This window comes from Ursus maritimus, unplaced genomic scaffold (genome assembly GCF_017311325.1).
Source record: "Ursus maritimus isolate PB19 unplaced genomic scaffold, ASM1731132v1 scaffold_25, whole genome shotgun sequence".
Classification (NCBI taxonomy): Eukaryota; Metazoa; Chordata; class Mammalia; order Carnivora; family Ursidae; genus Ursus; species Ursus maritimus.
Window position 1 is genome coordinate 34,235,673 of NW_024425008.1, and position 7,600 is coordinate 34,243,272.

The 7,600-nt window shown below is 34.1% G+C and overlaps 1 non-coding gene across 1 annotated transcript; it reads left to right on the forward strand.

Moving 5' to 3' along the window:
- The first annotated feature begins 483 nt into the window (after positions 1–483).
- On the forward strand, positions 484–552 carry LOC121105291. Its single transcript, XR_005837760.1, has one exon. It is a non-coding gene; the product is annotated as a small nucleolar RNA SNORD2 (small nucleolar RNA).
- The last annotated feature ends 7,048 nt before the right edge of the window (positions 553–7,600 follow it).

Sequence of the window (7,600 nt, forward strand, 5' to 3'; positions counted from 1 at the left end):
AGCAACAACAACAAAAAAGGTTGTGGATTGTTTGGAGGAAGTAATGTTGGCCTGAAGAAAAAAAGGAAAGAAGCAGCCTCTAATTTGAGGACCTGTGAGCAACCTGGAGTTGAAGCAGTTGTTTAAGATCGCTATAAATACTTCCACCTTAAATTCTTTAGAAGTACCCTGTCCCAAAATACTTCTCCAATCACCTGTCACTATAGGAAAAAGTTCACCATTGTTTCTTTTAGCCTTGAAAAACTCAATCTTTAAAAGTTAAAGATTTTTAACTGTAGATACACAGTGGCCTGCGGTGGGACACTTCCTGGTGTGGAAGGCTAAGACCTGAACCCAGAAGAGAGGCTTTTCCATAAGAGAAGTGAATCTGTGAAAATAAAACTGGTTGTGCCTGCTTCAGTTTTGTACGGAGCTGACTTGGAGGATAGACTCTTGTGGAACAGTCTGACCCAGTGTTGTTGTAATTGCTAATACTTACTAATTCTGTGCAATTAGCTCAGTCATCTTTGGGAACTGGACTGAAATGAAGAGAATACTCTTTGCCGATCACTTTGGAGGGGGTCAACTTATTAAACTCTTAACCTGAAAATAAACAAAATGAACTATATTGAGAAGGAAGTTATTTCTCTGAATAAATTGTTATTTTGAAAATTAACCCTCTGAAGAAATAAATACTCTGTGGTGGATTTTTTATAAATATTTCTTTCTTTTTATGTTATGAGGAAACCTAATTAATCTGTTGCCATCTGTCTTTGCCATGAGCTAGGACTTTTCCAATCATTCTATATAGGAGAAACCAGGATTTGGCAATAGGAATTTTAGTTAATTTGTTTTGTACATTAAAAAAATTTTTTTTTCCTTATTTTTAAGTAGGCTCCATACCGCAGTGTGGAGCCCAACATGAGGCTTGATCTCAAAACCCTGAAGTCAAAACCATAACTTGAGATGGAGAGTGGAATGCTTAACTAGCTGAGCCACCCAGGGACCCCTGTTTTGTGTACTTTTTTTTTTTTTTTAAGATTTTATTGATTTATTCATTCGACAGAGATAGAGACAGCCAGCGAGAGAGGGAACACAAGCAGGGGGAGTGGGAGAGGAAGAAGCAGGCTCATAGTGGAGGAGCCTGATGTGGGGCTCGATCCCAGAACGCCAGGATCACGCCCTGAGCCGAAGGCAGACGCTTAACTGCTGTGCCACCCAGGTGCCCCTGTTTTGTGTACTTCTTAAGCTGCTCAGGAACACCAAAATTAGCTGTATCAGATACTTTATTATTTTTGTATTAGAGAATGGAAGGAGTTGATAATAACTTTTCAGACAAATAATTTTCTAAAAGAACCAGTTTGAAAAAAATACAGTATAAATAAAAGTAATATACAGGCAGTTTAACTTCTGAACATAGAGGAAGAAATTTTATTAGGTAAAAGCAACCGATTGAAAAAATGTAACAAATTTCCCATGTAACTCAGTAACTCCATTTTATGCTGATATACAGAAAATAATCACATTATAGAATGCATTTATATCACTTATAATTATTGTAGTTCATTACATTTGTAGTTTAGTACAGTCAAAATTCAAGTCATATTCTTTTTCTGAATCTACTTCTAGTCAGTCAAAAATTATTTGTTTAATCTCTACTATATTGATCTGGCATCTTTAATTATCAGTAATCTTTTATCTTGTCTGTTTCCTACTTGTTAGAAGTCTACAGTTTTTTATGGTTCCCAAGAGATTAGCTATAGATTTTTGTTTTTTAGAATCTAACACTCTTCTAAACTTATTTCTCCTAAAACAGTTGAATTCATATGAATTTGAAGTCTTTAGTGGATTTCTCTTCGCTTCAGTCCCCAATACCCACTATCGCATTTTAACTAACTTTATCTAATTTTTTGTTAGTCTGATTAGTAGAATGAATATTCAAGTTATCATCCCACTTTATAGCTAGAGATTTTAAATGACTTTACTTCTGCATATACTATTATGTATACTCTAAGTTAGATTTCTTTGTGTAACTCTTTATTAAAACAATTGAAGAAATAGGCATAAAAACTAAGCATTTCTGAAAATATATAACATGATATTACATAAGAAACAAAATAATAATAATAATAATAATAATAATAATAATGAATTGGATAGACAGTTAACCAAAAAGTAAAACTACAAGTATATTCACAATTAGGAAATAATATGGCTGTAAGATTCATATGGTTAAGAAATGTGTTTATGAGCATATATATATATATATATATAAAACAAAGTATTTGAAGCTAGGTTAAAATCTCATCAAACATTTCATTTCCTAGTGAAAGGTTTTTAAAACACAGCAATCATTGTTTCACTCAATACTTAGTTGAATTTTATCTTGAAATTTGAAAGCTGAGAAATAATGGTATTATACATTAATACCAAGAATAAATATTTAACAGAAACTCATTCTATGTTATTAGATTATATTGCTAAATTCAGAAGAAAATAATGTGTCTTAAGATACATTTTTTTTGTTGTCTGTGATTTATGAAAATCCACCACTATTGAAGTAATAACCACTTCTGTTTTTCCTTCAAGTTAACAGGCTTAAAAGGGAACTTCATTAATATTAATAATCAAGTTTGTGACTGGTATATACAGTGAAAAAGAGGAAGGGCAAATGTTACATTACAATGAGTAATAACTAGATTATTTTTCCTTGTTAAAATACTGGTTTCACTTTTTTTTCTCTGTACCCACATCTTTTTATTTATACTCTAAACTATAGATTTTTGGGTATAATTTTTTTAATTGTCTAACTACATTTCATAATATATAAATTGTGATTCAGATTATTTTAAGTTTAGGATTATATGTGTTTACACAGATATGTTACTATCTCTTTATAATATATTTATAGTAGCCTAGCAAACCCTTTTATTTTAGAAGGGACCATGGAAGATAATTAGTATATAAAATTTCATTTTAGTGTAGCTTTAACCACTGATGTCATATGAATATTCTAGTTACTTTTCTTTAGCAGATTTTCCACAAATACTAGGAGAGTCACCATGAATCAATTTTGTCACAGCAAAGTGATTCCAAAGTGATCTTTACTGAGTTTTCTTGGATCCTTGAAACTGGAACTTTGGGGATTGATGAGGTTTGTCAGGAAGACAGAAAAGATGGTGTCACTTCAGATCTGATATTCCTGGGTCTGGACTTAAAGATTATCTGTTGAAGATTGATTCTTCCCCATGTCCTCTCCAAATTCAGATCTCACTTCTCCAGAGGTTTAGAAGGCCCTATTTCACCACTGCCACACAGAAAAAGACAAAACTCAAGAAAAATAACATTACAAGTTGACTGCTCTACAAGATACAACATAATTCTTAGGTCAGAATTTCATGGCTTTTGGTACCAGGACAGCACAATGTTACTACAACAAAGAATGGGAAGGAAAGCATAGTTCCTGGGACTTAAACTTATTTAATTTCTTCCTTAATGTAACTCATTGTACCCTTCAAATATAAGGTGTTCCTATTACTAATATAATTCTTCAGCTTTAAGGGCACTTTCTTTTTTCTTGCATGATTCAAGCTAGAATGGGTAGGACACATGCAACATGAGAAGATAGGAGGTCAGCCAGGTAGAGGAAAGTAGGGAGAAGGAAGCAGTTAAGAAGTGTCTTCCTTCAAATCATTTTACAATGTACTTTAACTTTTTGTTTGTTTGTTTGTTTAAATAATCTCTACACCCAAGGTGGGGCTCGAACTCATGAGCCTGAGATCAAGCACCACATGCTCTACCCACTGAATCAGCCAGGTGCCCCGCAATGTACTTCAACTTGTTAATGGTAAATCTCGGGTTGAAAGATAGATTCAACACATTTAAAAGTTATGTTCTTTTTACTTAGTGCCTTCACCCATCAAGCTAACATTGTTTTCTTCAAATACTAAATGTTGTATACTCTGCAAATGAAGATAAAGTACACACACACACACACACACACACACACACCGAGTTTTCCTTCCAGTTCCTAATCTCCTAACTCTCCGAAACTGCCCCAGGGATTCTGGGTAGAATTATATTTTTTGCAACGATGCTTTGCCCTAATTTTTTTAAAAAAGTGATTGTCTCTTAAAATATTTTGTACCACGTCAGGGAATGCATAAGCATTTGAAAGAAAAGATGACTCTCATAATCTGGACAGAATTATATTTCTGTCATCTAAAAAGGAGCTCTGCTGATTCTGACTGGTATAAGCAATTGTTTTAAGTACAATAAAAACAACATAATAACTTTCAAAATAAAGCTTCATTGGGCACTTCATAGGCTGTCTACCTGACTGTATTCCTTTCTCAAATAGGTACGTACAGAGGGTTATGCAAATTTTCTCACATGAAATTGTTAATATTCCTAATTCTGAAATGAAATGTCGTTTACATATTTGTCATCCCCCTGGCCCTAGAGTTTCCTGTGCCTTCTTATTGAAATGGTTATTAGTATATTGATTCATTCAATTCAGAACCAAGTATTGGATTGCAATCTTTACACCATCTTTTTTGTCAGTAAATGAGTAAGATAATGAGAAATTATAATAGCTTCCTGCCCCCTAGTGATCTGTGGTGGATTTTGATAGGAAGGGTGAACAATTCTTGTCACTACCAATGGACCTCAATGATTTGGTTCTCCTAAGTAAAAGGAAACAACAGGATTTAAGCTTCTTAATGCTAAAGTCAACTAAGCATATGAATATAAATATGTAAGTGGTATTAAATTAGTTCAAAATTAGCATGCGTTCATAAGCTGCTATTGTCATTTAGTTAATATTCATATTTACCCATACTCACAGGCACAAAAATCCTTGCATTTTAAATCCTTGCATCTTTGCCTTTTGCCAGCAGATAAATTAATAAGTAGCTAAATTTCATCTGGTTTTAGTAGGAGACTCTACCCATGTTATCAAGTAGTATGTCCTTGAGTTTGATAGAAGGCAATGAAAGTGGGCCACCTAAGTGATTATATAGACATCATCTATGGAGCCTTCATTACCTTATTTTTCTCTTTTCACTTAAAAAACAACATTTCGCAGATGGTAGAAAGACCATTAAAGTAGTAGGCTTAATGTAGTAGTAGAAAAACCTATTGTATAGGTTTTAGAAATCAGGCAATAAATGCATAAAGTTAAAATCGGATTAGATCGGGAGGGGGACTGTTTCACTTAAAGCATTAAATGTTCATTTTTTTAAAGTTTGCTGCTAGGTTGGGATGAGTAAACAGCCGTCGTTTCTTGAAATTATCTTTCATTTCTGAGTAAGCCTGTCCTAATAAGTTAACAGTAAATATTTTTGGTAAATTGAATTATAAATAGGTAGAATGATCAATTTTTGTTTTTAGATAAACTTAGATTACTCTATAAACTTTAATCAAATCAATCATTATATGGCAGTTAGGGGTTTTGTTTTGTTTTTCAGCCAAAGAAATGAAAATTTTCTTATGCATATCATCTGTTAAGACAAAAAGAGGAAACTGATTATTCTGGGGTCCTGAATTTTCTTGGAAATATTTTCAAATGATTTGAATTATTACACTCATCAATCTCATAACCAATAAAATGGTGATTGGTTGGAGATTAAAACATAAAGGTCAGGAATAGGGAAAACAAGGGGAAAAAGTCACAGAGGTAGAAATACAGAAGTTGAATTCAAATTAATTTTTAATTGAGCACTTAACAATGGGCCCTGTAGAATGGCTGATAATACCATTAAAGGTTGAAATTTAAATAAAGGAAAATGAAACCCTGTCAGTATTTAGTATTTATTTCTAAAACATCATTCTTAATGACCCATTCACATAGAAAGTTTTGTTTCCAACCGATCAATTTTCACGTTCTCCAGCATGTTCATTAGGTACCCACTACCTTACCAGGCGCAGCAGATCACAGATGATGAACATGGAGCAGAGTCTCATAGGAGCCTGATCACATGTTCCTAGGCGGAAAAGCCCTTTCTTTGTACCTCTTGGTAGGTGAGGTATGTGGCTTAGTGGTTAAGTACAGGCACACAGAAATCAAATAGGTCTAGGTTCAAATTCCAGCTCTAGTGTTTAGTTTCTGTGTGGTCTTAGGAAAAACACTTGTCTCTGAACCTCAGTGCCCCATCTGGAAAATTAGAATAATACTTACCTCATACAGCTGTGAGGTTTAATTAACATTGTGTATTGTAAAGCACTCAGCAGAGCCTAAAGAGCCTAACTAAATGGGATGCCGGGATTACTCACTGAGAGCTCTAGGACGCATGGATCACGGGCTTCCAAATCTGGGCTGCAGCTTCCGGCTCTTAACGCCCAAAAGAACCCTACTAGCTTCAGTTGACTGGCATGCATCCTGTCACCCCGTTCACTACACCTCAAGCATCAAGGAGATGGGGGGCCTTTCCCAAGGATATGTCCCCACAGTGCTTTTTGGCACCCTGGAATCCTAGGCATTGTTAAGGTTAGGGTGCCTGCAGAACACTAGCATTTATCACCAAGAAGCATTTGTTACAAAGGAGGTGGCGCTGGTGAGGAAAGATGAGGAACTGATCAAGTAGATCAATGGCCAAAAAAAATAAAAATTAAAAAAAATTAAAAATTAAAAAAATCTTAAAACCCATTTAAAATTAAGAAATACACCAAATTTCTTTATTTTCAACAATGTGTACACATACACATTCAGGTTTTTTCTCTTGATTGATACAAATTTACCTTTTTGTTAACGATGACAAGTTTTGTTAACTGTTAAACTGGTTCTTTGGGGGGATTTTCCAGAGATATATTAAAGATGTAAGTTCCTTAACTAGGGGTGTAGAGGAACAAGTGTTGTTTTAAGCAGGGAGAAAGTTGCCAACCACCACCAGTCTCTCTTCCTGCTTTTTTAGAATATAAAAGTTGGCGTATCATCTCAAGTATTCAGGCACATCCTTCGCATGTTCCCAGCAATTATTTCATTAGGTATTTTATAGCTGTAATTATTTTAATGTATCAATATTATTTTAACCTATCAAATTACTTTAATCTCTACTGTTACTTAGACAATTCCAAATGTTTATTTTTTATTCAACTTTCACATTTTGTTCCTGTTTTTGTTCTCAACTACAGTACTTAAAGATTTTTCACGTCAGTCCATTGTTTTTCCTTTTAACTGATGCTCTGACTGCCCTAGCAAAGTCTGTCCTTATTTTAATTCTTTTCGTTTTATAACTAGCCCCTGGAATACTTGTGTACTTTCTTCCAAGTTTTGTCCATAATCAAACTTTATACATTAAACATTAGCCACCTATCATTTTACGCATGAGAGTCATTTCTCTGAATATTTTTACTTTAAAAATATGGGAGAAATTAAGACAAATTTCTGAGTCCTACTCCACTGCCACTTTGTTGTACTTTATTAATCTGAGATTTTTGGTCCTGTTACTAAAGAATTATAAACCTCTGAGTTGCACTGTAACTGGTGACAAGATTGTTAGGCTCTGACTCCCTTTCTCCAGGATTTCTTGCTGGAGAACAGGCCCTTTAAGCAAGACTCTGTAAGACACAAGATTCCACATATATCTACCTAGATTTTCCTTTCATTTTTTTGGATTTGGAG